We start from the raw sequence: 25,799 nt of genomic DNA, 5'->3' as shown, positions 1-25,799 counted from the left end.
GGGGACCTAAGCAATGACACTAAGGCCGATTAGTGTAAAAATGTAACGCCTGGTCAGACCAGGCTTTAAAGTGCTGGTAGGCCCATTTCCATTGTGAAACATCATGGAATGGACAATTACATGCCCACCCTGTCCCCCAGCATCACCACCACCCACACCACAGGGACACAACTGGACGGGGAGCCCATCCCAGATAAGTATACGTGTATGTGTGTTGTGTGCCACTTGGAGACCCTTACATGAGGCCCCCTGGCTGGCACTGGGTCTGTTGGGGTTGTCTTGTGGACACTGGTCCCCTCTGGTGGGCAATGGGGTTGTGGTAATGACTCCTGTCAAACTTATACAGGAGTCATTTTTTAGCTGCTTGTGCATAAAAAAATGACACTAAGCTGACTAGCAGCAGCTATTTTGCCGCTAAACAGCCTATCGTCATTTTTTGCCCACTAGCGCCATTTCCCCTAACTCCATCCATCACCAGCTAGCGTCTTTTCTATAGGTGCTAGCCATTCTTTGGCACCACTGTGTGTCTTTTTTTAAATATGGTGCATGGATGGCGTTAGATCACGTTAAAAAAATTATCATAAATATGGGCCTTATTATGTGCAGAATGAGTCAGGGCCAATCACGTAAGGAAAGGTGCTATAAATGTGACATCCAGATTCTATAACCAGCTCTTTTATTTCACTATGTTCTTTGGTTGAGGGCAAATCACTTTATTTCCCTGTGCTGGGAGTCCCCCATCAGAAAGAACTGCTAACAGTATTATTGATTTATAAAGAATAAAGGAAAATTGACTTCTAAATAACAAATATTACCTAGTAGGTGTCACACAAGAACAGCTGTCAATCCTCCAATGACAAAGGGTGTAGGATCAGTCAAGGATCAAAATGCTCTCTACAAGTGAAAAGCGACTCAACGAAGGATGGCAACAAAGATGCTGTGGCAGTACTAAGGGACATATTTATAAGCCTCATGCACCACCAGTGCGTCATTTTTCGTTACGCACTGGTGGTGCATAGTACAGACCCATATCGACAAGGCCACGCAAAGCCACTTTGCATGGCTTTTCATGGCCTTGTAGATATAGTGTAAGGCAACGTAGTGCAGGTCACTGCATTGCCTTACATTGTATTGTATTGTAATAGTATTTATATAGCGCTTACTACCCCTGACGAGGCGTTGAAGCGATTTTCGCCGAGTAGCACGCTAATCCGGAACCCAACAAGAATTAGTGATGGATTAGTATCGGGAAATATGAGTACTGTTTTAGTATTATTATGAGTTAATTTGAGCGATGGATATGAGAGTTTGTTAGTTAGATTGACAGGAGTAATGGAGGGGTGGAGGAGGAAAGAAATCCAGAAGTGTTAATTGGGAATATATCCCTCATTTACTCATCCCAGCGGCTTGGGATGAGTAAAGGGTGATGGAGGAGGGAAGAGTCTGTGGAAGGGTTAGGGAGATCATAGTAGCAGGGTGAGATAAATGAGGGCGAATTTAGTAGGGTTGTTTGGGAGGTCATGGTAGTAGAGTGAGGTTTTGTGAGTTAGATGTGGAAGCAGAGGGAAGAGCATAGGCAGAGTTATTTAGGAGATGAAAGTAGTATAATGGATTTGGGATGAGTCAGAGTGGGGATGCAGGATAGATTGATAGAGACATGACATATGATGGTGGGTAGATAAGTGTGATAAGATGACAGCATGGATTCATAGATATCTAGTATAACAACCCACCCAGGAGCCATGCAATGACCCACGAACATGGAACATGCCAAGCACAGAAACAACATACACATATATGACCAAGACCGTGAAGGTCGAAACGAGTAGGTGTTAGGTGGTGGGATGTTTCGGTATTGAAAATAAAAGTGGATTCATCACAATCCTGTGAGTGCGGCATTTTTAACCTCAGTGTTAAACTGGTATAATGATTTACGGGAATAGGTCCTTCCCGGATGCCGGCACTGACGAGCAGAGCGCGCTTCCTTTTGTGGATCTGTTTGAGCTTATATATATATATATATATAGTTATCAGACGTTTGAACACTGACTTCTAGGACATATGCCCATCCACTGATACCTTTCACTAGCAGTGACAATTTCGACCTTGTTGAGAGTAGAAAAATGATAAACCGAAAAAAGAGAAAACATTTTTGGAGCATGTACGCATTTTTAATTTCAAGGTGACACCACTTTAAGACCCACCTTCCAGCATGGATGACATTTAGGGGTCGCAGTTGCGACTGCTGTCCTCAAAGATGGCAAAATCAGGGCCAGGAACACAGTGGCAGCCCAGCCTTATGGACGTAGGGTTGGGGCTCCACTCTCTTTTCCTTCAAATTTTACACTAACAGTGACTAACGTTTCATTATTCACTGTTAGTGTAATAAAAATGGAGTACAATCAGCTGTAATATAGCCTTCCCTGGCAGCTGAGATAGGTTAAAAGAAAAGTGCTTGCAAAAGCATGTTGCGTGTGTGTTTTTATGGGAGAGCGAGTATATGTGCGAGTGTAAATATGTGCGTGTGTGAAATTGAAGGTCAAAGGGCGTGTGATGTCTGCTACTCCTACCATTTTGGTGAATTGACGTTCACACGCTCTAGCTTCTCTTAATTCTTAAAACTGTGTCATCCTTCAATGGGAATCTTATCTCCTGAAATCAGGATTGCTCAGGAACTCGCTGTTGAAGTTACAGTACACTATATAAAAGGATGATTCAAAAGGGAATGTAATAGAACCAATAGAATTGATTCACTGCTGTCAAATTAACTACAGCAGAATTTCCAGACTGGAGCTCCCAGATGCTCACTTAGAGCTTTCCCGCGGTTGGCAAAATCCACTGTCATAGATTTAAGACCGCGCATTAAGAGTTGACGAAATTGTAACCATCCAAAAATAATCGCATTGTATTAGGAGGTAAATTTACTGCGTGCAGCTGTGCAGCCTGGAAAGCAGAGTTTTACTCCTCACGAGTAAGATTGAGGGGCCTGGCTGCGCACTGGCACTTCTCTGTGCTTATAGGGTGCGTGACGACACTCCCCATCTACCAAAGGATCGACCGCTGACTGCTCAGGACACCTGCAAAACCGCAACAAAGTAGCAAGACGACTACTAGCAACCTTGTATCGCTTCATCCTGCCGGCTTTCTCGACTGTTTCCAGGTGGTGCATGCTCTGGAGGTAGCCTGTCTCCTCCCTGCACCAGGAGCTCTAAAGAAATCTCCAGTGGGTCGACAGAATCTTGCCCCTGCTAACGCAGGCACCAAAAGACTGCATCACTGGTCCACTGGGTCTCCTCTCAGCCTGACGAGCGTGGTCCCTGGAACTTAGCAACTCTGTCCAAGTGACTCCCACAGTCCAGTGACTCTTCAGTCCAAGTTTGGTGGAGGTAAGTCCTTGCCTCCCCACGCTAGACTGCATTGCTGGGTACCGCGTGATTTGCAGCTGCTGCGGCTCCTGTGCACTCTTCCAGGATTTCCTTCGTGCACAGCCAAGCCTGGGTCCCCGACACTCTATCCTGCAGTGCACAACCTTCTGAGTTGTCCTCCGGCGTCGTGGGACTCCCTTTTGTGACTTCGCATGGACTCCAGTTCACTTTCCTTCCAAGTGCCTATTCAGGTATTTATGTGGGTGCTCCCTGCTTCTGTGAGGGCTCCTTGAGTTGCTGGGCGCCCTCTCTGTCTCCTCCTCCAAGTGGCGATATCCTGGTCCCTCCTGGACCACAGCAGCACCCAAAAACCTCTACTGCAACCCTTGCAGCTAGCAAGGATTGTTTGCGGTCTTTCTGCGTGGGAACACCTTTGCAAGCTTCATCGTGGCATGGGACATCCATCCTCCAAAGAAGAAGTTCCTAGTCCTCTTCTTTCTTGCAGAACTCCAAGCTTCTTCCATCCGGTGGCAGCTTCCTTGCACCCACAGCTGGCATTTCCTGGGCATCTGCCCATCTCCGACTTGCTTGTGACTTTTGGACTTGGTCCCCTTGTTCCACAGGTACGCTCGACTGGAAATCCATTGTTGTTGCATTGTTGGTTTGTGTCTTTCCTGCAGAATTCCCCTATCACGACTTCTGTGTCCTTTGGGGAACTTTAGTGCACTTTGAACTCACTTTTCAGGGTCTTGGGGTGGGCTATTTTTCTAACCCTTACTATTTTCTAATAGTCCCAGCGACCCTCTACAAGGTCACATAGGTTTGGGGTCCATTCGTGGTTCGCATTCCACTTTTGGAGTATATGGTTTGTGTTGCCCCTATCCCTATGTGTCTCCATTGCATCCTATTGTAACTATACATTGTTTGCACTGTTTTCTAATACTATTACTGCATATTTTGGTATTGTGTACATATATCTTGTGTATATTTGCTATCCTCATACTGAGGGGACTCACTGAGATACTTTTGGCATATTGTCATAAAAATAAAGTACCTTTATTTTTAGTATATCTGTGTATTGTGTTTTCTTATGATATTGTGCATATGACACTAAGTGGTACTGTAGGAGCTTCACTCGTCTCCTAGTTCAGCCTAAGCTGCTCTGCTAAGCTACCATTATCTATCAGCCTATGCTGCTAGACACCCTATACACTAATAAGGGATAACTGGGCCTGGTGCAAGGTGCAAGTACCCCTAGGTACTCACTACAAGCCAGTCCAGCCTCCTACAGGGAGGAAGAAGCTGAAGGAAGGAGAGCACATAACCCTTTTCTACGATAAGTAAGACCCATTTGTCCAAAGTGATGGCTTTTCAGATGGTAGTTAATGGGATACCCTTTCTCCCACAAGTCTCGCTTGGCGTTGAGGAAGAGAACTAGGCCTGCTCTCCTGGGGCTGCTGGGAAACAGGATGAGGGTTGCAGAGTAGATCCTCAACCTTTTGCCCTGCTGCACCCTCTGTATCACTTGACAAGCAGTTTTGCTGCTGGTATTACTGTAGGAGTGACAATGAGTGATGGTGGGGACAGAAGGAGAATCCTCAACCGAAGCCCTGAAAGTGGCAAAAAGTCCTGTAGTCCTTCGTCAGCTGGGGTTGTAAGCATGAGGAATGTGCAGTGGCTTTACATGCTTTAAACCTTTTAAATGCAGAGTCGGCCTTATCTCCAAATAGGCACACACTGTTGAAAGGGAGGTCCATGAGATTGGCGTGGACATCAGACAAGAAGTTGGAATTACACAGATCAAACATGCCATCTGACTGAGATGGAGGGGCCTATTGCCCTAACGACTGAATCCACTTTATCCAGTCCGATTTCATGTTGTGCCGCAAAGCATTCTGTCCAACTGCTTTGACCTCTTGAAAGTGTTCTTTCATGTCAGGTGGATCATGAGGTAACACCATTTGTGCCTTGTCCCATAAAGCATGAGTATATTATGCAAGCATGCAATTGGCATTGAGGAACCTGGGTGACATGCTTCCTGCTGAGAAAACTTTCTTCTGCTAAGCCTCCATTCTTTTTGATTCCCTGACAGAGGGGACTGTAGGAAAAGTTCTGAGCCACCATGTAGGAAAGTACCATCTTGCCTGGCATGTTACCCCCATTTTTCACTGTATATATGTTGTTTTAGTTGTATGTGTCACTGGGACCCTGTTCACCAGGGCCCCAGTGCTCATAAGTGTGCCTGAATGTGTTACCTGTGTAGTGACTAACTGTCTCACTGAGGCTCTGCTAATCAGAACCTCAGTGGTTATGCTCTCTCATTTTTTTCCAAATTGTCACTAACAGGCTAGTGACCAAATTTACCAATTTACATTGGCTTACTGGAACACCCTTATAATTCCCTAGTATATCGTACTGAGGTACCCAGGGTATTGGGGTTCCAGGAGATCCCTATGGGCTGCAGCATTTCTTTTGCCACCCATAGGGAGCTCTGACAATTCTTACACAGGCCTGCCACTGCAGCCTGAGTGAAATAACGTCCACGTTATTTCACAGCCATTTTACACTGCACTTAAGTAACTTATAAGTCACCTATATGTCTAACCTTTACCTGGTAAAGGTTAGGTGCAAAGTTACTTAGTGTGAGGGCACCCTGGCACTAGCCAAGGTGCCCCCAAATTGTTCAGGGCCAATTCCCCGGACTTTGTGAGTGCAGGGACACCATTACACGTGTGCACTACATATAGGTCACTACCTATATGTAGCTTCACAATGGTAACTCCGAATATGGCCATGTAACATGTCTATGATCATGGAATTGCCCCCTCTATGCCATCCTGGCATAGTTGGCACAATCCCATGATCCCAGTGGTCTGTAGCACAGACCCTGGTACTGCCAAACTACCTTTCCTGGGGTTTCACTGCAGCTGCTGCTGCTGCCAACCCCTCAGACAGGCATCTGCCCTCCTGGGGTCCAGCAAGGCCTGGTCCAGGATGGCAGAACAAAGAACTTCCTATGAGAGAGGGTGTTACACCCTCTCCCTTTGGAAAATGGTGTGAAGGCAGGGGAGGAGTAGCCTCCCCCAGCCTCTGGAAATGCTTTCTTGGGCACAGATGTGCCCAATTCTGCATAAGCCAGTCTACACCGGTTCAGGGGACCCCTTAGCCCTGCTCTGGCGTGAAACTGGACAAAGGAAAGGGGAGTGACCCCTCCCCTGACCTGCACCTCCCCTGGGAGGTGTCCAGAGCTCCTCCAGTGTGCTCCAGACCTCTGCCATCTTGGAAACAGAGGTGCTGCTGGCACACTGGACTGCTCTGAGTGGCCAGTGCCACCAGGTGACGTCAGAGACTCCTTCTGATAGGCTCCTTCAGGTGTTAGTAGCCTATCCTCTCTCCTAGGTAGCCAAACCCTCTTTTCTGGCTATTTAGGGTCTCTGTCTCTGGGGAAACTTTAGATAACGAATGCAAGAGCTCATCCGAGTTCCTCTGCATCTCTCTCTTCACCTTCTGCCAAGGAATCGACTGCTGACCGCGCTGGAAGCCTGTAAACCTGTAAACCTGCAACATAGTAGCAAAGACGACTACTGCAACTCTGTAACGCTGATCCTGCCGCCTTCTCGACTGTTTTCCTGGTGGTGCATGCTGTGGGGGTAGTCTGCCTCCTCTCTGCACTATAAGCTCCGAAGAAATCTCCCGTGGGTCGACGGAATCTTCACCCTGCAACAGCAGGCACCAAAAAGCTGCATTACCGGTCCCTTGGGTCTCCTCTCAGCACGACGAGCGAGGTCCCTCGAATCCAGAAACTCTGTCCAAGTGACTCCCACAGTCCAGTGACTCTTCAGTCCAAGTTTGGTGGAGGTAAGTCCTTGCCTCACCTCGCTAGACTGCATTGCTGGGAACCGCGACTTTTGCAGCTACTCCGGCCCCTGTGCACTTCCGGCAGAAATACTTTGTGCACAGCCAAGCCTGGGTCCACGGCACTCTAACCTGCATTGCACGACTTTCTAAGTTGGTCTCCGGCGACGTGGGACTCCTTTGTGTAACTTCGGGTGAGCACTGTTTCACGCATCCTCGTAGTGCCTGTTTCTGGCACTTCTTTGGGTGCTACCTGCTGCTAAGAGGGTTCCTTGTCTTGCTCGACGTCCCTTCTACCTCCTGGTCTAATTTGCAACACTTTCCCACGTCCAAGCCCTTCCAGGCCGTCCCTGCAGAGCCAGCAACAGGCCATATTGCTTTAACCTGGCACTTTGTTTCATGATGCCGCAACCAGTGCCACAATCTTGACCTCTACCACCTCCTCCAGCCCGGCAACGGATCCACCGGTGCCACAGCCCAATGTCGAACCACAACTCTGCTCACATCGAGAGGCCCAGTGGGTATTGAAAGAAGTGGAGTACAGAGCCCACCTTCCTTAATTATTTTGGCTCAGTCTCAGACCCATTGGAGCAATATACAGAGGACCCTGCTTTTCAAGAACCTCTGGATTTTCATGGACTGTCCTCTGCAAATGGGTGGACACCTCACTAGAACTGGCTATGGAGTACCCATTAGGATCTCCTATGCTGGAAGTAATCTCATTCCACAAAGTTATGTTGAAGGCTACTGAGGTGCTGGACCTGAAACTACCTACCACAGTTATCAACTTTTTGACATCTATGGACCCCCACTTTATCTTAACTGGAACCCAGGCCCCCCACTGGATCATTATTGGAATCTGGGGACCCCCTACTGAGTCATTACTGGAGGATGGGGGCCCAGGCCTAAACAGTGGTGATGATTTGAACCTCAAAACAGTGCACAAAATAATATAGAAACAAGCATTCATCAAACAAATACACAAACGATAACTTTTACTTTTGCTTAATTTGCAAACAAACATTTTAATTTTAATAGGAAGGTTGGAGCTTTGCTAAATTCAATTGAAGCCACACATCATTCATACTATATACTGTTTGATGCACCTACGCTGCTCCCACGAGTCAATCTGACGATAATAATTTAACATTCAGCCTCCAATTTCAAATTCCTTGACATTTACTGTATGTTTTAAAAAATGTAATTGTACATTTAGCCACTCGATTTATATACACTTTATTAATCTGCTAATATTGATTTTCTAAGCAGTCAAGGACCCACTGAGGAGACTTCACAGACCCCAGGGCTCCATGGACCTCAAATCTAAGGTCCTCACGCAGGTTCTACTTCCTTCAATGGCTCCAGCGGAACCAGTTCTCCCTTTTCAATGAGGGTCTGCTAGACCCTTTCCTGCCTGCATAGGAGAAACCTTCCTCTTTGTCAGCAGTGAATTGCCTGGTGTGTAGGAGGCTGGACTGGCTTGTAGTGAGTACCAAGGGGTACTTGCACCTTGCACCAGGCCCAGTTATCCCTTATTAGTGTATAGGGTGTCTAGCAGCTTAGGCTGATAGATAATGGTAGCTTAGCAGAGCAGCTTAGGCTGAACTAGGAGACGTGTGAAGCTACTACAGTACCACTTAGTGTCATATGCACAATATCATAAGAAAACACAATACACAGTTATACTAAAAATAAAGGTACTTTATTTTTATGACAATATGCCAAAGTATCTTAGAGTGTACCCTCAGTGAGAGCATAGGAAATATACACAAGATATATATACACAATAGCAAAAATATGCAGTATAGTCTTAGAAAACAGTGCAAACAATGTATAGTTACAATAGGATGCAATGGGGAAACATAGGGATAGGGGCAATACAAACCATATACTCCAAAAGTGGAATGCGAACCACGAATGGACCCCAAACCTATGTGACCTTGTAGAGGGTCGCTGGGACTATTAGAAAATAGTGAGAGTTAGCAAAATAACCCTCCCCAAGACCCTGAAAAGTGAGTGCAAAGTGCACTAAAGTTCCCCTAAGGACAAAGAAGTCGTGTTAGAGGAATAATGCAGGAAAGACACAAACCAGCAATGCAACAACTGTGGATTTCCAATCTAGGGTACCTGTGGAACAAGGGGACCAAGTCCAAAAGTCACAAGCAAGTCGGAGATGGGCAGATGCCCAGGAAATGCCAGCTGCGGGTGCAAAGAAGCTTCTACTGGACAGAAGAAGCTGAGGTTTCTGCAGGAACAAAAAGGGCTAGAGACTTCCCCTTTGGTGGATGGATCTCGCTTGCCTTGGAGAGTCGTGCAGAAGTGTTTTCCCGCCGGAAGGATGCCAACAAGCCTTGCTAGTTGCAAATCGTGCGTTTAACGTTTTTGGACGCTGCTGGGGCCCAGGAGGGACCAGGAGGTCGCAAATTGGACCTCAAAAGAGAGGGGACGTCGATCAAGACAAAGAGCCCTCACTGAAGCAGGTAGCACCCAGAGAAGTGCCAGAAACAGGCACTACGAGGATGCGTGAAATGGTGCTTGCCGAAGTTGCACAAAGGAGTCCCACGTCGCCGGAGACCAACTTAGAAAGTCGTGCAATGCAGGTTAGAGTGCCGTGGACCCAGGCTTGGCTGTGCACAAAGGATTTCCGCCGGAAGTGCACAGGGGCCGGAGTAGCTGCAAAGTCGCGGTTCCCAGCAATGCAGCCCAGCGAGGTGAGGCAAGGACTTACCTCCACCAAACTTGGGCTGAAGAGTCACTGGACTGTGGGGGTCACTTGGACAGAGTCGCTGGATTCGAGGGACCTCGCTCGTTGTGCTGAGAGGAGACCCAAGGGACCAGTAATGCAGCTTTTTGGTGCCTGCGGTTGCAGGGGGAAGATTCCGTCGACCCACGGGAGATTTCTTCGGAGCTTCTGGTGCAGAGAAGAGGCAGGCTACCCCCACAGCATGCACAAGCAGGAAAACAGTCGAGAAGGCGGCAATATCAGCGTTACAGAGTTGCAGTAGTCGTCTTTGCTACTATGTTGCAGGTTTGCAGGCTTCCAGCGCGGTCAGCAGTCGATTCCTTATCAGAAGGTGAAGAGGGAGATGCAGAGGAACTCGCATGAGCTCTTGCATTCGTTATCTAAAGTTTCCCCAGAGACAGAGACCCTAAATAGCCAGAAAAGAGGGTTTGGCTACCTAGGAGAGAGGATAGGCTACTAACACCTGAAGGAGCCTATCAGCAGGAGTCTCTGACGTCACCTGGTGGCACTGGCCACTCAGAGCAGTCCAGTGTGCCAGCAGCACCTCTGTTTCCAAGATGGCAGAGGTCTGGAGCACACTGCAGGAGCTCTGGACACCTCCCAGGGGAGGTGCAGGTCAGGGGAGTGGTCACTCCCCTTTCCTTTGTCCAGTTTCGCGCCAGAGCAAGGGCTAAGGGGTCCCTGAACCGGTGTAGACTGGCTTATGCAGAATTGGGCACATCTGTGCCCAACAAAGCATTTCCAGAGTGTAGGAAAGTACCATCTTGCCTGGCATGTTACCCCCATTTTTCACTGTATATATGTTGTTTTAGTTGTATGTGTCACTGGGACCCTGGTAACCCAGGGCCCCAGTGCTCATAAGTGTGCCTGTATGTGTTACCTGTGTAGTGACTAACTGTCTCACTGAGGCTCTGCTAATCAGAACCTCAGTGGTTATGCTCTCTCATTTCTTTCAAAATTGTCACTGACAGGCTAGTGACCATTTTTACCAATTTACATTGGCTTACTGGAACACCCTTATAATTCCCTAGTATATGGTACTGAGGTACCCAGGGTATTGGGGTTCCAGGAGATCCCTATGGGCTGCAGCATTTCTTTTGCCACCCATAGGGAGCTCTGACAATTCTTACACAGGCCTGCCACTGCAGCCTGAGTGAAATAACGTCCACGTTATTTCACAGCCATTTTACACTGCACTTAAGTAACTTATAAGTCACCTATACGTCTAACCTTTACCTGGTAAAGGTTAGGTGCAAAGTTACTTAGTGTGAGGGCACCCTGGCACTAGCCAAGGTGCCCCCACATTGTTCAGAGCCAATTCACTGAACTTTGTGAGTGCGGGGACACCATTACACGCGTGCACTACATATAGGTCACTACCTATATGTAGCTTCACCATGGTAACTCCAAATATGGCCATGTAACATGTCTATGATCATGGAATTGCCCCCTCTATGCCATCCTGGCATTGTTGGTACAATTCCATGATCCCAGTGGTCTGTAGCACAGACCCTGGTACTGCCAGACTGCCCTTCCTGGGGTTTCTCTGCAGCTGCTGCCAACCCCTCAGACAGGCAGCTGCCCTCCTGGGGTCCAGCCAGGCCTGGCCCAGGATGGCAGAACAAAGAACTTCCTCTGAGAGAGGGTGTGACACCCTCTCCCTTTGGAAAATGGTGTGAAGGCAGGGGAGGAGTAGCCTCCCCCAGCCTCTGGAAATGCTTTGTTGGGCACAGATGTGCCCAATTCTGCATAAGCCAGTCTACACCGGTTCAGGGACCCCTTAGCCCCTGCTCTGGCGCGAAACTGGACAAAGGAAAGGGGAGTGACCACTCCCCTGACCTGCACCTCCCCTGGGAGGTGTCCAGAGCTCCTCCAGTGTGCTCCAGACCTCTGCCATCTTGGAAACAGAGGTGCTGCTGGCACACTGGACTTCTCTGAGTGGCCAGTGCCACCAGGTGACGTCAGAGACTCCTTGTGATAGGCTCCTTCAAGTGTTAGTAGCCTTTCCTCTCTCCTAGGTAGCCAAACCCTCTTTTCTGGCTATTTAGGGTCTCTGTCTCTGGGGAAACTTTAGATAACGAATGCATGAGCTCAGTCGAGTTCCTCTGCATCTCCCTCTTCACCTTCTAATAAGGAATCGACCGCTGACCGCGCTGGAAGCCTGCAAACCTGCAACATAGTAGCAAAGACGACTACTGCAACTCTGTAACGCTGATCCTGCCGCCTTCTCGACTGTTTTCCTGCTTGTGCATGCTGTGGGGGTAGTCTGCCTCCTCTCTGCACCAGAAGCTCCGAAGAAATCTCCCGTGGGTCGACGGAATCTTCCCCCTGCAACCGCAGGCACCAAAAAGCTGCATTACCGGTCCCTTGGGTCTCCTCTCAGCACGACGAGCGAGGTCCCTCGAATCCAGCGACATCGTCCAAGTGACCCCCACAGTCCAGTGACTCTTCAGCCCAAGTTTGGTGGAGGTAAGTCCTTGCCTCACCTCGCTGGGCTGCATTGCTGGGAACCGCGACTTTGCAAGCTTCTCCGGCCCCTGTGCACTTCCGGCGGAAATCCTGTGTGCACAGCCAAGCCTGGGTCCACGGCACTCTAACCTGCATTGCACGACTTTCTAAGTTGGTCTCCGGCGACGTGGGACTCCTTTGTGCAACTTCGGCGAGCACCGTTTCACGCATCCTCGTAGTGCCTGTTTCTGGCACTTCTCCGGGTGCTACCTGCTTCAGTGAGGGCTCTTTGTCTTGCTCGACGTCCCCTCTCTCTGCAGGTCCAATTTGCGACCTCCTGGTCCCTCCTGGGCCCCAGCAGCGTCCAAAAACGCCAAACGCACGATTTGCGTGTAGCAAGGCTTGTTGGCGTCCATCCGGCGGGAAAACACTTCTGCACGACTCTCCAAGGCGTGGGGGTTCCATCCTCCAAAGGGGAAGTCTCTAGCCCTTGTCGTTCCTGCAGTATTCACAGTTCTTCAGCCTAGTAAGAGCTTCTTTGCACCAACCGCTGGCATTTCTTGGGCATCTGCCCACCTCCGAGCTGCTTGTGACTTTTGGACTTGGTCCCCTTGTTCCACAGGTACCCTCAGTCAGGAATCCATCGTTGTTGCATTGCTGATTTGTGTTTTCCTTGCATTTTCCCTCTAAAACGACTATTTTGTCCTTAGGGGAACTTTAGTGCACTTTGTACTCACTTTTCAGGGTCTTGGGGAGGGTTATTTTGCTAACTCTCACTATTTTCTAATAGTCCCAGCGACCCTCTACAAGGTCACATAGGTTTGGGGTCCATTCGTGGTTCGCATTCCACTTTTGGAGTATATGGTTTGTGTTGCCCCTATCCCTATGTTTCCCCATTGCATCCTATTGTAACTATACATTGTTTGCACTGTTTTCTAAGACTATACTGCATATTTTTGCTATTGTGTATATATATCTTGTGTATATTTCCTATCCTCTCACTGAGGGTACACTCTAAGATACTTTGGCATATTGTCATAAAAATAAAGTACCTTTATTTTTAGTATAACTGTGTATTGTGTTTTCTTATGATATTGTGCATATGACACTAAGTGGTACTGTAGTAGCTTCACACGTCTCCTAGTTCAGCCTAAGTTGCTCTGCTAAGCTACCATTATCTATCAGCCTAAGCTGCTAGACACCCTATACACTAATAAGGGATAACTGGGCCTGGTGCAAGGTGCAAGTACCCCTTGGTACTCACTACAAGCCAGTCCAGCCTCCTACTATGGTTGTGCAGCGGTGGGATAAGTGCTTTGAGACTACTTACCACTCTTGTCATTGTACTTTTCATAAGAGAAAAATATACAAAACAAGGTCAGTGTATATACACATAGCCAAAAAGTTTTGCATTTCCTCTTTTCACTCTTTTCTAAGTGCTGAAAAGTACTTCTAAACTTTCAAAAAGTTCTTAAAAGTTTAAAAAGTTTTTTTCTGTCTTTCCAAAAAGTTCTGAAAACTTTTTTCTTTTTGTCTATCACTTTAACTCTCTCTAAAAAATGTCTGGCACAGGCCAAAAAGTTGAACTGTCCAAACTTGCATATGATCACCTTAGCTGGAAAGGAGCAAGGAGTCTCTGCATAGAGAGAGGTTTGAGTGTAGGGAAGAATCCTTCCTTAGAACTGTTAATTAATATGCTTAGAGTACAGGATAAGGCCATAAGTGCCCAATCTGTAGAAAAAGTAGCTAATGGTTCTCAATCTGATCCAGGGACTCCCCCAGGAAAAGGTTCAGGAAAGAAACTTCTCAGCCTGCCCATTACTAGACAGTCTAGCATAGTTGGTACAGAGGTTGAATCACATCATACTGATGATGTGCTCTCACATTATGCTGGTAGCCAAGCTGTTAGGGTGCCCTCTGTAAGGGACAGGTCTCCTTCTGTTCATTCCCATCATACCTCTGTATCTAGAAATGTCCCTCCCACCCACCCTGATGACAGATTGTTAGAAAGGGAGCTCAATAGATTGAGAGTGGAGCAAACCAGACTGAAGCTCAAGAAGCAACAGCTGGATTTGTATAGACAGTCTTTAGAAATAGAGAGGGAAAGACAGAAAATGGGTTTAGATACCCATGGTGGCAGCAGCAGTATTCCCCATAGTCATCCTGCAAAAGAGCATGATTCCAGGAATCTGCATAAGATAGTTCCCCCTTACAAGGAGGGGGATGACATTAACAAGTGGTTTGCTGCACTTGAGAGGGCCTGTGCTGTACAGGATGTCCCTCAAAAGCAGTGGGCTGCTATCCTATGGCTATCATTTACTGGAAAAGGTAGGGATAGGCTCCTTACTGTAAAAGAAAATGATGCTAACAATTTCCAAGTTCTTAAGAATGCACTCCTGGATGGTTATGGCTTAACCACTGAACAGTACAGGATAAAGTTCAGAGATACCAAAAAGGAGTCTTCACAAGACTGGGTTGATTTCATTGACCAGGCAGTGAAGGCCTTGGAGGGGTGGTTACATGGCAGTAAAGTTACTGATTATGACAGCCTGTATAACTTGATCCTGAGAGAGCATATTCTTAATAATTGTGTGTCTGATTTGTTGCACCAGTACTTGGTGGACTCTGATCTGACCTCTCCCCAAGAATTGGGAAAGAAGGCAGACAAATGGGTCAGAACAAGAGTGAACAGAAAAGTTCATACAGGGGGTGACAAAGATGGCAACAAAAAGAAGGATGGTAAGTCTTCTGACAAGGGTGGGGACAAATCTAAAAATGAGTCTTCATCAGGCCCACAAAAACACTCTGGTGGGGGTGGTGGGCCCAAATCCTCCTTTAATCAGAACAAGGAAAAGAAACCATGGTGCTATTTATGTAAGATAAAAGGCCATTGGACAACAGATCCCAGTTGTCCAAAGAAAGGCACCACAGCTCCTACCACTACAACCCCTACTGCTACACCTAGTGTCCCTACTAATAGCAGTGGTGGTGGGAGCAAACCTACTAATAGCCAATCCAAGGGAGTAGCTGGGCTCACTTTTGGTAATTTAGTTGGGGTTGGTCTGATTAGGGAGACCACAGAGGCTACTTTAGTCTCTGAAGGGGCTATTGACTTAGCCACTTGGGTTGCTTGCCCCCATAACTTGGAGAAGTACAAGCAACTAACCCTAATAAATGGTGTTGAGGTCCAGGCCTACAGGGACACAGGTGCCAGTGTCACAATGGTGATTGAGAAACTGGTGCACCCTGAACAACACATACTTGGACACCAGTACCAAGTAACCGATGCTCACAACATAACACAAAGCCACCCCATGGCTGTTGTAAATCTCAACTGGGGGGGGGTATCTGGTCCAAAGAAAGTTGTGGTAGCTTCAGATTTACCTGTAGACTGTCTATTAGGGAACGATTTGGAGACATCAGCTTGGTCAGATGTGGAATTGGAGGCCCATGCAGCAATGCTGGGCATCCCAGGGCATATTTTTGCTTTGACAAGGGCTCAGGCCAAAAAGCAAAAAGGACAGGGAAGCTTGGATCCTGGAACAATGGACCAAGTGCTCCCTAAAGCTAGGGCTAGTAGAAGCAAACCACTTCCTACTATCCCTCCCTCTACAGTGGATTCTACTTCTGAGGAAGAAGAATTCCCTCCCTGTGCAGAACCTACACCAGAGGAGCTGGAAGCAGACACTGCTGAGCTTTTGGGTGAAGGGGGGCCTGCCAGAGAGGAGCTGAGTGTGGCACAGCAAACCTGTCCCACATTAGAGGGTCTCAGACAGCAAGCTGTCAAACAGGCTAATGGGGATGTCAGTGACTCTCACAGAGTTTACTGGGAGGACAACCTCTTGTACACTGAGCATAGGGATCCTAAACCTGGAGCTGCCAGGAGATTAGTGATTCCTCAGGAGTACAGAACGTTCCTCCTAACACTGGCACATGACATTCCCTTAGCTGGGCACCTGGGTCAAATGAAAACTTGGGACAGATTGGTACCACTGTTTCATTGGCCTAGGATGTCTGAGGACACAAAAGAATTTTGTAAGTCCTGTGAAACCTGTCAAGCCAGTGGCAAGACAGGTGGCACTCCAAAGGCACCCCTTATCCCACTGCCTGTGGTTGGGGTTCCCTTTGAAAGGGTAGGGGTTGACATAGTTGGCCCCCTTGACCCTCCTACTGCTTCAGGCAATAGGTTTATCTTGGTGGTAGTGGACCATGCCACAAGATATCCTGAAGCTATTCCTTTAAGGACCACTACAGCTCCTGCAGTGGCAAAGGCCCTCCTGGGAATATTTTCCAGGGTGGGCTTCCCAAAGGAAGTAGTATCAGACAGAGGAAGCAATTTCATGTCTGCATACTTAAAGGCCATGTGGAAGGAGTGTGGTGTAACTTACAAGTTCACAACACCCTATCATCCACAAACAAATGGACTGGTGGAGAGATTTAATAAAACTCTCAAAGGCATGATTATGGGACTCCCTGAAAAACTCCGCAGGAGATGGGATATCCTTCTACCATGCCTCCTTTTTGCCTACAGGGAGGTACCCCAGAAAGGAGTGGGCTTCAGCCCCTTTGAACTTCTTTTTGGACACCCTGTTAGGGGTCCACTCACACTTGTAAAGGAGGGTTGGGAACAACCTTTAAAAGCTCCTAAGCAGGATATTGTGGATTATGTACTTGGCCTCAGATCAAGGATGGCTGAGTACATGAAAAAGGCCAGTAAAAACCTTCAGGCCAGCCAAGAGCTCCAGAAGCAATGGCATGATCAGAAGGCTGTTTTGGTTCAGTACCAACCAGGGCAGAAAGTGTGGGTCTTGGAGCCTGTGGCCCCAAGAGCACTCCAAGATAAATGGAGTGGACCCCACACAATTGTTGAAAAGAAGGGTGAAGTCACCTACTTGGTTGACTTAGGCACTGCCAGGAGTCCCCTTAGGGTGCTCCATGTCAACCGCCTGAAACCCTACTATGACAGGGCTGATCTCACCCTGCTCATGGCAACAGATGAGGGACAGGAAGAAGACAGTGATCCTCTACCTGATCTCTTCTCTTCCACAGAACAAGATGCTCTTGTGGAAGGTGTAGTTTTGGCTGATTGTCTTACTGCTGAGCAGAAAGATAATTGCATAAATCTCTTAGGACAATTTTCAGAACTCTTCTCCATTGTGCCAGGCACCACTTCTTGGTGTGAGCACACTATAGATACTGGAGACAGTTTACCTGTCAAAAGTAAGATCTATAGGCAGCCTGACCATGTCAGGGACTGCATAAAGCAAGAAGTTCAGAAGATGTTGGAACTAGGAGTGGTTGAGCACTCTGACAGTCCATGGGCTTCTCCTGTGGTACTGGTACCAAAACCCAATTCTAAAGATGGAAAGAAGGAAATGAGGTTTTGTGTAGACTATAGAGGTCTCAACTTGGTAACCAAAACTGATGCTCACCCTATACCCAGGGCAGATGAGCTAATAGATACACTGGCATCTGCCAAGTATCTAAGCACTTTTGATTTGACTGCAGGGTATTGGCAGATCAAAATGTCAGAAGATGCTAAACCTAAGACTGCATTTTCTACCATTGGAGGACATTACCAGTTTACTGTAATGCCTTTTGGTTTGAAAAATGCACCTGCCACTTTTCAGAGGTTGGTGAACACAGTCCTGCAAGGGCTGGAAGCTTTCAGTGCAGCATATTTGGACGATATAGCTGTCTTTAGCTCCAGCTGGGATGATCACCTGGTCCACCTATGGAAAGTTTTGGAGGCCCTGCAAAAGGCAGGCCTCACTATCAAGGCTTCAAAGTGCCAGATAGGGCAGGGTAAGGTGGTTTATCTGGGACACCTTGTTGGTGGGGAACAGATTGCACCACTTCAGGGGAAAATCCAAACTATTATTGATTGGGTTCCCCCTACCACTCAGACTCAGGTGAGAGCCTTCCTAGGCCTCACTGGGTATTACAGGAGGTTCATTAAGAACTATGGCTCCATTGCAGCCCCTCTTAATGACCTCACATCCAAAAAAATGCCTAAAAAGGTATTATGGACAGCAAACTGTCAGAAAGCTTTTGAGGAGCTGAAGCAGGCCATGTGCTCTGCACCTGTCCTGAAAAGCCCTTGTTACTCTAAAAAATTCTATGTCCAAACTGATGCATCTGAATTAGGAGTAGGGGCAGTCCTATCACAACTTAATTCTGAGGGCCAGGATCAACCTGTTGCTTTTATTAGTAGAAGGTTGACCCCTAGAGAAAAGAGTTGGTCTGCCATTGAGAGGGAGGCCTTTGCTGTGGTCTGGGCTCTGAAGAAGTTGAGGCCATACCTGTTTGGCACTCACTTCATTGTTCAGACAGACCACAAACCTCTACTTTGGCTAAAACAAATGAAAGGTGAAAATCCTAAATTGTTGAGGTGGTCCATATCCCTACAGGGAATGGACTATACAGTGGAACATAGACCTGGGAGTAGCCACTCCAATGCAGATGGACTCTCCAGATATTTCCACTTAGACAATGAAGACTCATCAGGTAATGGCTAGTCTTATTGTCCTTCGTTTGGGGGGGGGTTGTGAAGGAAAGTACCATCTTGCCTGGCATGTTACCCCCATTTTTCACTGTATATATGTTGTTTTAGTTGTATGTGTCACTGGGACCCTGGTAACCCAGGGCCCCAGTGCTCATAAGTGTGCCTGTATGTGTTACCTGTGTAGTGACTAACTGTCTCACTGAGGCTCTGCTAATCAGAACCTCAGTGGTTATGCTCTCTCATTTCTTTCAAAATTGTCACTGACAGGCTAGTGACCATTTTTACCAATTTACATTGGCTTACTGGAACACCCTTATAATTCCCTAGTATATGGTACTGAGGTACCCAGGGTATTGGGGTTCCAGGAGATCCCTATGGGCTGCAGCATTTCTTTTGCCACCCATAGGGAGCTCTGACAATTCTTACACAGGCCTGCCACTGCAGCCTGAGTGAAATAACGTCCACGTTATTTCACAGCCATTTTACACTGCACTTAAGTAACTTATAAGTCACCTATATGTCTAACCTTTACCTGGTAAAGGTTAGGTGCAAAGTTACTTAGTGTGAGGGCACCCTGGCACTAGCCAAGGTGCCCCCACATTGTTCAGAGCCAATTCACTGAACTTTGTGAGTGCGGGGACACCATTACACGCGTGCACTACATATAGGTCACTACCTATATGTAGCTTCACCATGGTAACTCCAAATATGGCCATGTAACATGTCTATGATCATGGAATTGCCCCCTCTATGCCATCCTGGCATTGTTGGTACAATTCCATGATCCCAGTGGTCTGTAGCACAGACCCTGGTACTGCCAGACTGCCCTTCCTGGGGTTTCTCTGCAGCTGCTGCTGCTGCCAACCCCTCAGACAGGCAGCTGCCCTCCTGGGGTCCAGCCAGGCCTGGCCCAGGATGGCAGAACAAAGAACTTCCTCTGAGAGAGGGTGTGACACCCTCTCCCTTTGGAAAATGGTGTGAAGGCAGGGGAGGAGTAGCCTCCCCCAGCCTCTGGAAATGCTTTGTTGGGCACAGATGTGCCCAATTCTGCGTAAGCCAGTCTACACCGGTTCAGGGACCCCTTAGCCCCTGCTCTGGCGCGAAACTGGACAAAGGAAAGGGGAGTGACCACTCCCCTGACCTGCACCTCCCCTGGGAGGTGTCCAGAGCTCCTCCAGTGTGCTCCAGACCTCTGCCATCTTGGAAACAGAGGTGCTGCTGGCACACTGGACTGCTCTGAGTGGCCAGTGCCACCAGGTGACGTCAGAGACTCCTTGTGATAGGCTCCTTCAAGTGTTAGTAGCCTTTCCTCTCTCCTAGGTAGCCAAACCCTCTTTTCTGGCTATTTAGGGTCTCTGTCTCTGGGGAAACTTTAGATAACGAATGCATGAGCTCAGCCGAGTTCCTCTGCATCTCCCTCTTCACCTTCTGATAAGGAATCGACCGCTGACCGCGCTGGAAGCCTGCAAACCTGCAACATAGTAGCAAAGACGACTACTGCAACTCTGTAACGCTGATCCTGCCGCCTTCTCGACTGTTTTCCTGCTTGTGCATGCTGTGGGGGTAGTCTGCCTCCTCTCTGCACCAGAAGCTCCGAAGAAATCTCCCGTGGGTCGACGGAATCTTCCCCCTGCAACCGCAGGCACCAAAAAGCTGCATTACCGGTCCCTTGGGTCTCCTCTCAGCACGACGAGCGAGGTCCCTCGAATCCAGCGACATCGTCCAAGTGACCCCCACAGTCCAGTGACTCTTCAGCCCAAGTTTGGTGGAGGTAAGTCCTTGCCTCACCTCGCTGGGCTGCATTGCTGGGAACCGCGACTTTGCAAGCTTCTCCGGCCCCTGTGCACTTCTGGCGGAAATCCTGTGTGCACAGCCAAGCCTGGGTCTACGGCACTCTAACCTGCATTGCACGACTTTCTAAGTTGGTCTCCGGCGACGTGGGACTCCTTTGTGCAACTTCGGCGAGCACCGTTTCACGCATCCTCGTAGTGCCTGTTTCTGGCACTTCTCCGGGTGCTACCTGCTTCAGTGAGGGCTCTTTGTCTTGCTCGACGTCCCCTCTCTCTGCAGGTCCAATTTGCGACCTCCTGGTCCCTCCTGGGCCCCAGCAGCGTCCAAAAACGCCAAACGCACGATTTGCGTGTAGCAAGGCTTGTTGGCGTCCATCCGGCGGGAAAACACTTCTGCACGACTCTCCAAGGCGTGGGGGATCCATCCTCCAAAGGGGAAGTCTCTAGCCCTTGTCGTTCCTGCAGTATTCACAGTTCTTCAGCCTAGTAAGAGCTTCTTTGCACCAACCGCTGGCATTTCTTGGGCATCTGCCCACCTCCGAGCTGCTTGTGACTTTTGGACTTGGTCCCCTTGTTCCACAGGTACCCTCAGTCAGGAATCCATCGTTGTTGCATTGCTGATTTGTGTTTTCCTTGCATTTTCCCTCTAATACGACTATTTTGTCCTTAGGGGAACTTTAGTGCACTTTGTACTCACTTTTCAGGGTCTTGGGGAGGGTTATTTTGCTAACTCTCACTATTTTCTAATAGTCCCAGCGACCCTCTACAAGGTCACATAGGTTTGGGGTCCATTCGTGGTTCGCATTCCACTTTTGGAGTATATGGTTTGTGTTGCCCCTATCCCTATGTTTCCCCATTGCATCCTATTGTAACTATACATTGTTTGCACTGTTTTCTAAGACTATACTGCATATTTTTGCTATTGTGTATATATATCTTGTGTATATTTCCTATCCTCTCACTGAGGGTACACTCTAAGATACTTTGGCATATTGTCATAAAAATAAAGTACCTTTATTTTTAGTATAACTGTGTATTGTGTTTTCTTATGATATTGTGCATATGACACTAAGTGGTACTGTAGTAGCTTCACACGTCTCCTAGTTCAGCCTAAGTTGCTCTGCTAAGCTACCATTATCTATCAGCCTAAGCTGCTAGACACCCTATACACTAATAAGGGATAACTGGGCCTGGTGCAAGGTGCAAGTACCCCTTGGTACTCACTACAAGCCAGTCCAGCCTCCTACACAGAGGCTGGGGGAGGCTACTCCTCCCCTGCCTTCACACCATTTTCCAAAGGGAGAGGGTGTCACACCCTCTCTCAGAGGAAGTTCTTTGTTCTGCCATCCTGGGCCAGGCCTGGCTGGACCCCAGGAGGGCAGCTGCCTGTCTGAGGGGTTGGCAGCAGCAGCAGCTGCAGTGAAACCCCAGGAAGGGCAGTTTGGCAGTACCAGGGTCTGTGCTACAGACCACTGGGATCATGGGATTGTGCCAACTATGCCAGGATGACATAGAGGGGGCAATTCCATGATCATAGACATGTTACATGGCCATATTCGGAGTTACCATTGTGAAGCTACATATAGGTAGTGACCTATATGTAGTGCACGCGTGTAATGGTGTCCCCGCACTCACAAAGTTCAGGGAATTGGCTCTGAACAATGTGGGGGCAGCTTGGCTAGTGCCAGGGTGCCCTCACACTAAGTAACTTTGCACCTAACCTTTACCAGGTAAAGGTTAGACATATAGGTGACTTATAAGTTACTTAAGTGCAGTGTAAAATGGCTGTGAAATAACGTGGACGTTATTTCACTCAGGCTGCAGTGGCAGGCCTGTGTAAGAATTGTCAGAGCTCCCTAAAGGTGGCAAAAGAAATGCTGCAGCCCATAGGGATCTCCTGGAACCCCAATACCCTGGGTACCTCAGTACCATATACTAGGGAATTATAAGGGTGTTCCAGTAAGCCAATGTAAATTGGTTAAAATGGTCACTAGCCTGTTAGTGACAATTTGGAAAAAAATGAGAGAGCATAACCACTGAGGTTCTGATTAGCAGAGCCTCAGTGAGACAGTTAGTCACTACACAGGTAACACATTCAGGCACACTTATGAGCACTGGGGCCCTGGGTTACCAGGGTCCCAGTGACACATACAACTAAAACAACATATATACAGTGAAAAATGGGGGAAACATGCCAGGCAAGATGGTACTTTCCTACAATTGTGTTTTAAAATGATATTGTGCATGTGACACTAGTGGTACTGTAGGAGCTTCACTCGTCTCCTAGTTCAGCCTAAGCTGCTCTGCTAAGCTACCTTTTCTATCAGCCTAAGCTGCTAGACACCCCTCTACACTAATAAGGGATACCTGGACCTGGTGCAAGGTGTAAGTACCCCTTGGTACTCACTACAAGCCAGTCCAGCCTCCTACATTGGTTGTGCAGCGGTGGGATAAGTACTTTGCAACTACTTACCACTTTGTCATATTGTACTTTTCATAAGAGAAAAATATACAAAACAAGTTCAGTGTATGTACACCTAACCAAAAAGTTTTGTTTTTCTCCTCTCACTTCTTTGCTAAGTGCTGAAAAGTACCTCTAAACTTTCAAAAAGTTCTTTAAAAGTTTTTAAAGTTTTTTTTCTGTCCTTTAAAAAGTTCTGAAAACGTTTTCTTTCTTTTTCTGTCCCTTAAACACTTTCTATAATGTCTGGCACAGGTCAAACTGTTGATCTGTCCAAACTTGCTTATGATCACCTTAGCTGGAAAGGAGCAAGGAGTCTCTGCATTGAAAGAGGTTTAGGGGTAGGGAAGAATCCCTCTAGAGAACTGTTGGTTAATATGCTCATTGAACAAGATAATACCAGAGTTGGCACTTCTGTTGAGAAATTAGCTGATGGTTCCCAATCTGACCCTGGGGCACCCCTAGCAAAGGATTTAGAAGGGAACCTTCCCAACCTGCCCATTAGCAGACCACCTAGCATAGCTGGTACTGATGCGAATTCACACCACAGTAATAGTGTTACCTCACATCACAGTAAGAGTGTTACTTCTCATCATAGTAGGAGTGTTACTTCTGTTAGCCAGGTTGTTAGAGTGCCATCTGTTATGGCCAGGTCTCCCTCTGTTCATTCTCACCATACTTCTGTTTCAAAGCATGCCCCACCCACCCACCCTGATGACAGAATGTTAGAAAGGGAGCTCAATAACTTGAGAGTGGAGGAATCCAGGCTGAAGCTCAAGAAGCAACAGCTGGATTTAGATAGGCAGTCCTTTGATTTAGAAAAATAAAGACAGTGTTTGGGGTTAGGACCCCATGGTGGCAGCAGCAGTGTTACTGATAGTAATCCTGTAAAAGAGCATGATTCTAGGAATCTGCATGAGATAGTTCCCCCTTACAAGGAGGGGGATGACATTAACAAGTGGTTTGCTGCACTTGAGAGGGCCTGTAATGTACAGGGGGTCCCTCAAAGGCAGTGGGCTGCTATCCTATGGCTATCTTTCACTGGAAAGGGTAGGGATAGGCTCCTTACTGTTAAGGAAAGTGATGCCAATAATTTTGCAGTTCTTAAGAATGAACTCCTTGATGGTTATGGCTTAACCACTGAACAGTACAAGATGAAGTTCAGAGAAACCAAAAAGGAGTCTTCACAAGACTGGGTAGACTTTGTTGACCATTCAGTGAAGGCCTTGGAGGGGTGGTTACATGGCAGTAAAGTTTCTGACTATGAAAGCCTGTATAACTTAATCCTGAGAGAGCATATTCTTAATAATTGTGTGTCTGATTTGTTACACCAGTACCTGGTAGACTCTGATCTGACCTCTCCCCAAGAATTGGGAAAGAAGGCAGACAAATGGGTCAGAACAAGGGTGAACAGAAAAGTTCATACAGGGGGTGACAAAGATGGCAACAAGAAGAAGGATGGTAAGTCTTCTGACAAGGGTGGGGACAAATCAAAAAATGAGTCTTCATCAGGCCCACAAAAACACTCTGGTGGGGGTGGTGGGCCCAAATCCTCTTCAAATCAAATCAAAGAAAAGAAACCATGGTGCTATTTATGTAAAATAAAAGGCCATTGGACAACTGATCCCAGTTGCCCAAAGAAAAGCACCGAGCCTCCTACCACTACAACCCCTGCTGCTACACCTAGTGCCCCTAGTAATAGCAGTGGTGGTGGGAGCAAACCTACTAATAGCCAATCCAAGGGAGTAGCTGGGCTCACTTTTGGTAACTTAGTTGGGGTTGGTCTGATTAGGGAGACCACAGAGGCTGTGTTAGTCTCTGAGGGGGCCATTGATTTGGCCACCTTGGTTGCTTGTCCCCTTAACATGGATAAGTACAAGCAACTACCCCTAATAAATGGTGTTGAGGTTCAGGCCTACAGGGACACAGGTGCCAGTGTTACAATGGTAATATAGAAACTGGTCCACCCTGAACAACACTTACTTGGTCACCAGTACCAAGTAACCGATGCTCATAACAACACTCTTAGCCACCCAATGGCTGTTGTGAATCTCAACTGGGGGGGGGGGTTACTGGTCCAAAGAAAGTTGTGGTTGCCTCAGATTTACCTGTAGACTGTCTACTAGGGAACGATTTAGAGACATCAGCTTGGGCAGAAGTGGAGTTGGAGGCTCATGAGGCAATGCTGGGCATTCCAGGGCATATTTTTGCTTTGACCAGGGCTCAGACCAAAAAGCAAAAACGACAGGGTGACTTGGATCCTGGAAGAATGGACCAAGTGCTCCCTAAAGCTAGGGTTAGTAAAGGTAAAACAGTACCTACTATCCCTCCCTCTACAGTGGATTCTACTTCTGAGGAAGAAGAATTTCCACCCTGTGCAGAACCTACACCAGAGGAGCTGGAAGCAGACACTGCTGAGCTTTTGGGTGAAGGGGGGCCTGCCAGGGAGGAGCTGAGTGTGGCACAGCTTACCTGTCCCACACTAGAGGGTCTAAGGCAGCAAGCTGTCAAACAGGCAAATGGGGATGTCAGTGACTCTCACAGAGTTTACTGGGAGGATAACCTTTTGTATACTGAAGCAAGGGATCCCAAACCTGGAGCTGCTAGGAGATTGGTGATTCCTCAGGAATAC

General features: G+C 47.7%; 1 protein-coding gene across 1 annotated transcript in view; it reads right to left on the bottom strand.

The window, feature by feature from the left end:
• Positions 1-25,799, bottom strand: part of LOC138246906 (serine protease 33-like) — a 1,038,083-nt gene that overhangs the window by 470,432 nt on the left and 541,852 nt on the right. The window lies entirely within an intron of this gene.

Source organism: Pleurodeles waltl, chromosome 7, assembly GCF_031143425.1.
Source record: "Pleurodeles waltl isolate 20211129_DDA chromosome 7, aPleWal1.hap1.20221129, whole genome shotgun sequence".
NCBI classification, from domain to species: Eukaryota; Metazoa; Chordata; class Amphibia; order Caudata; family Salamandridae; genus Pleurodeles; species Pleurodeles waltl.
The sequence above is the reverse complement of the archived record's forward strand: the minus strand, read 5'-3'. Positions and strand labels throughout refer to the sequence as shown.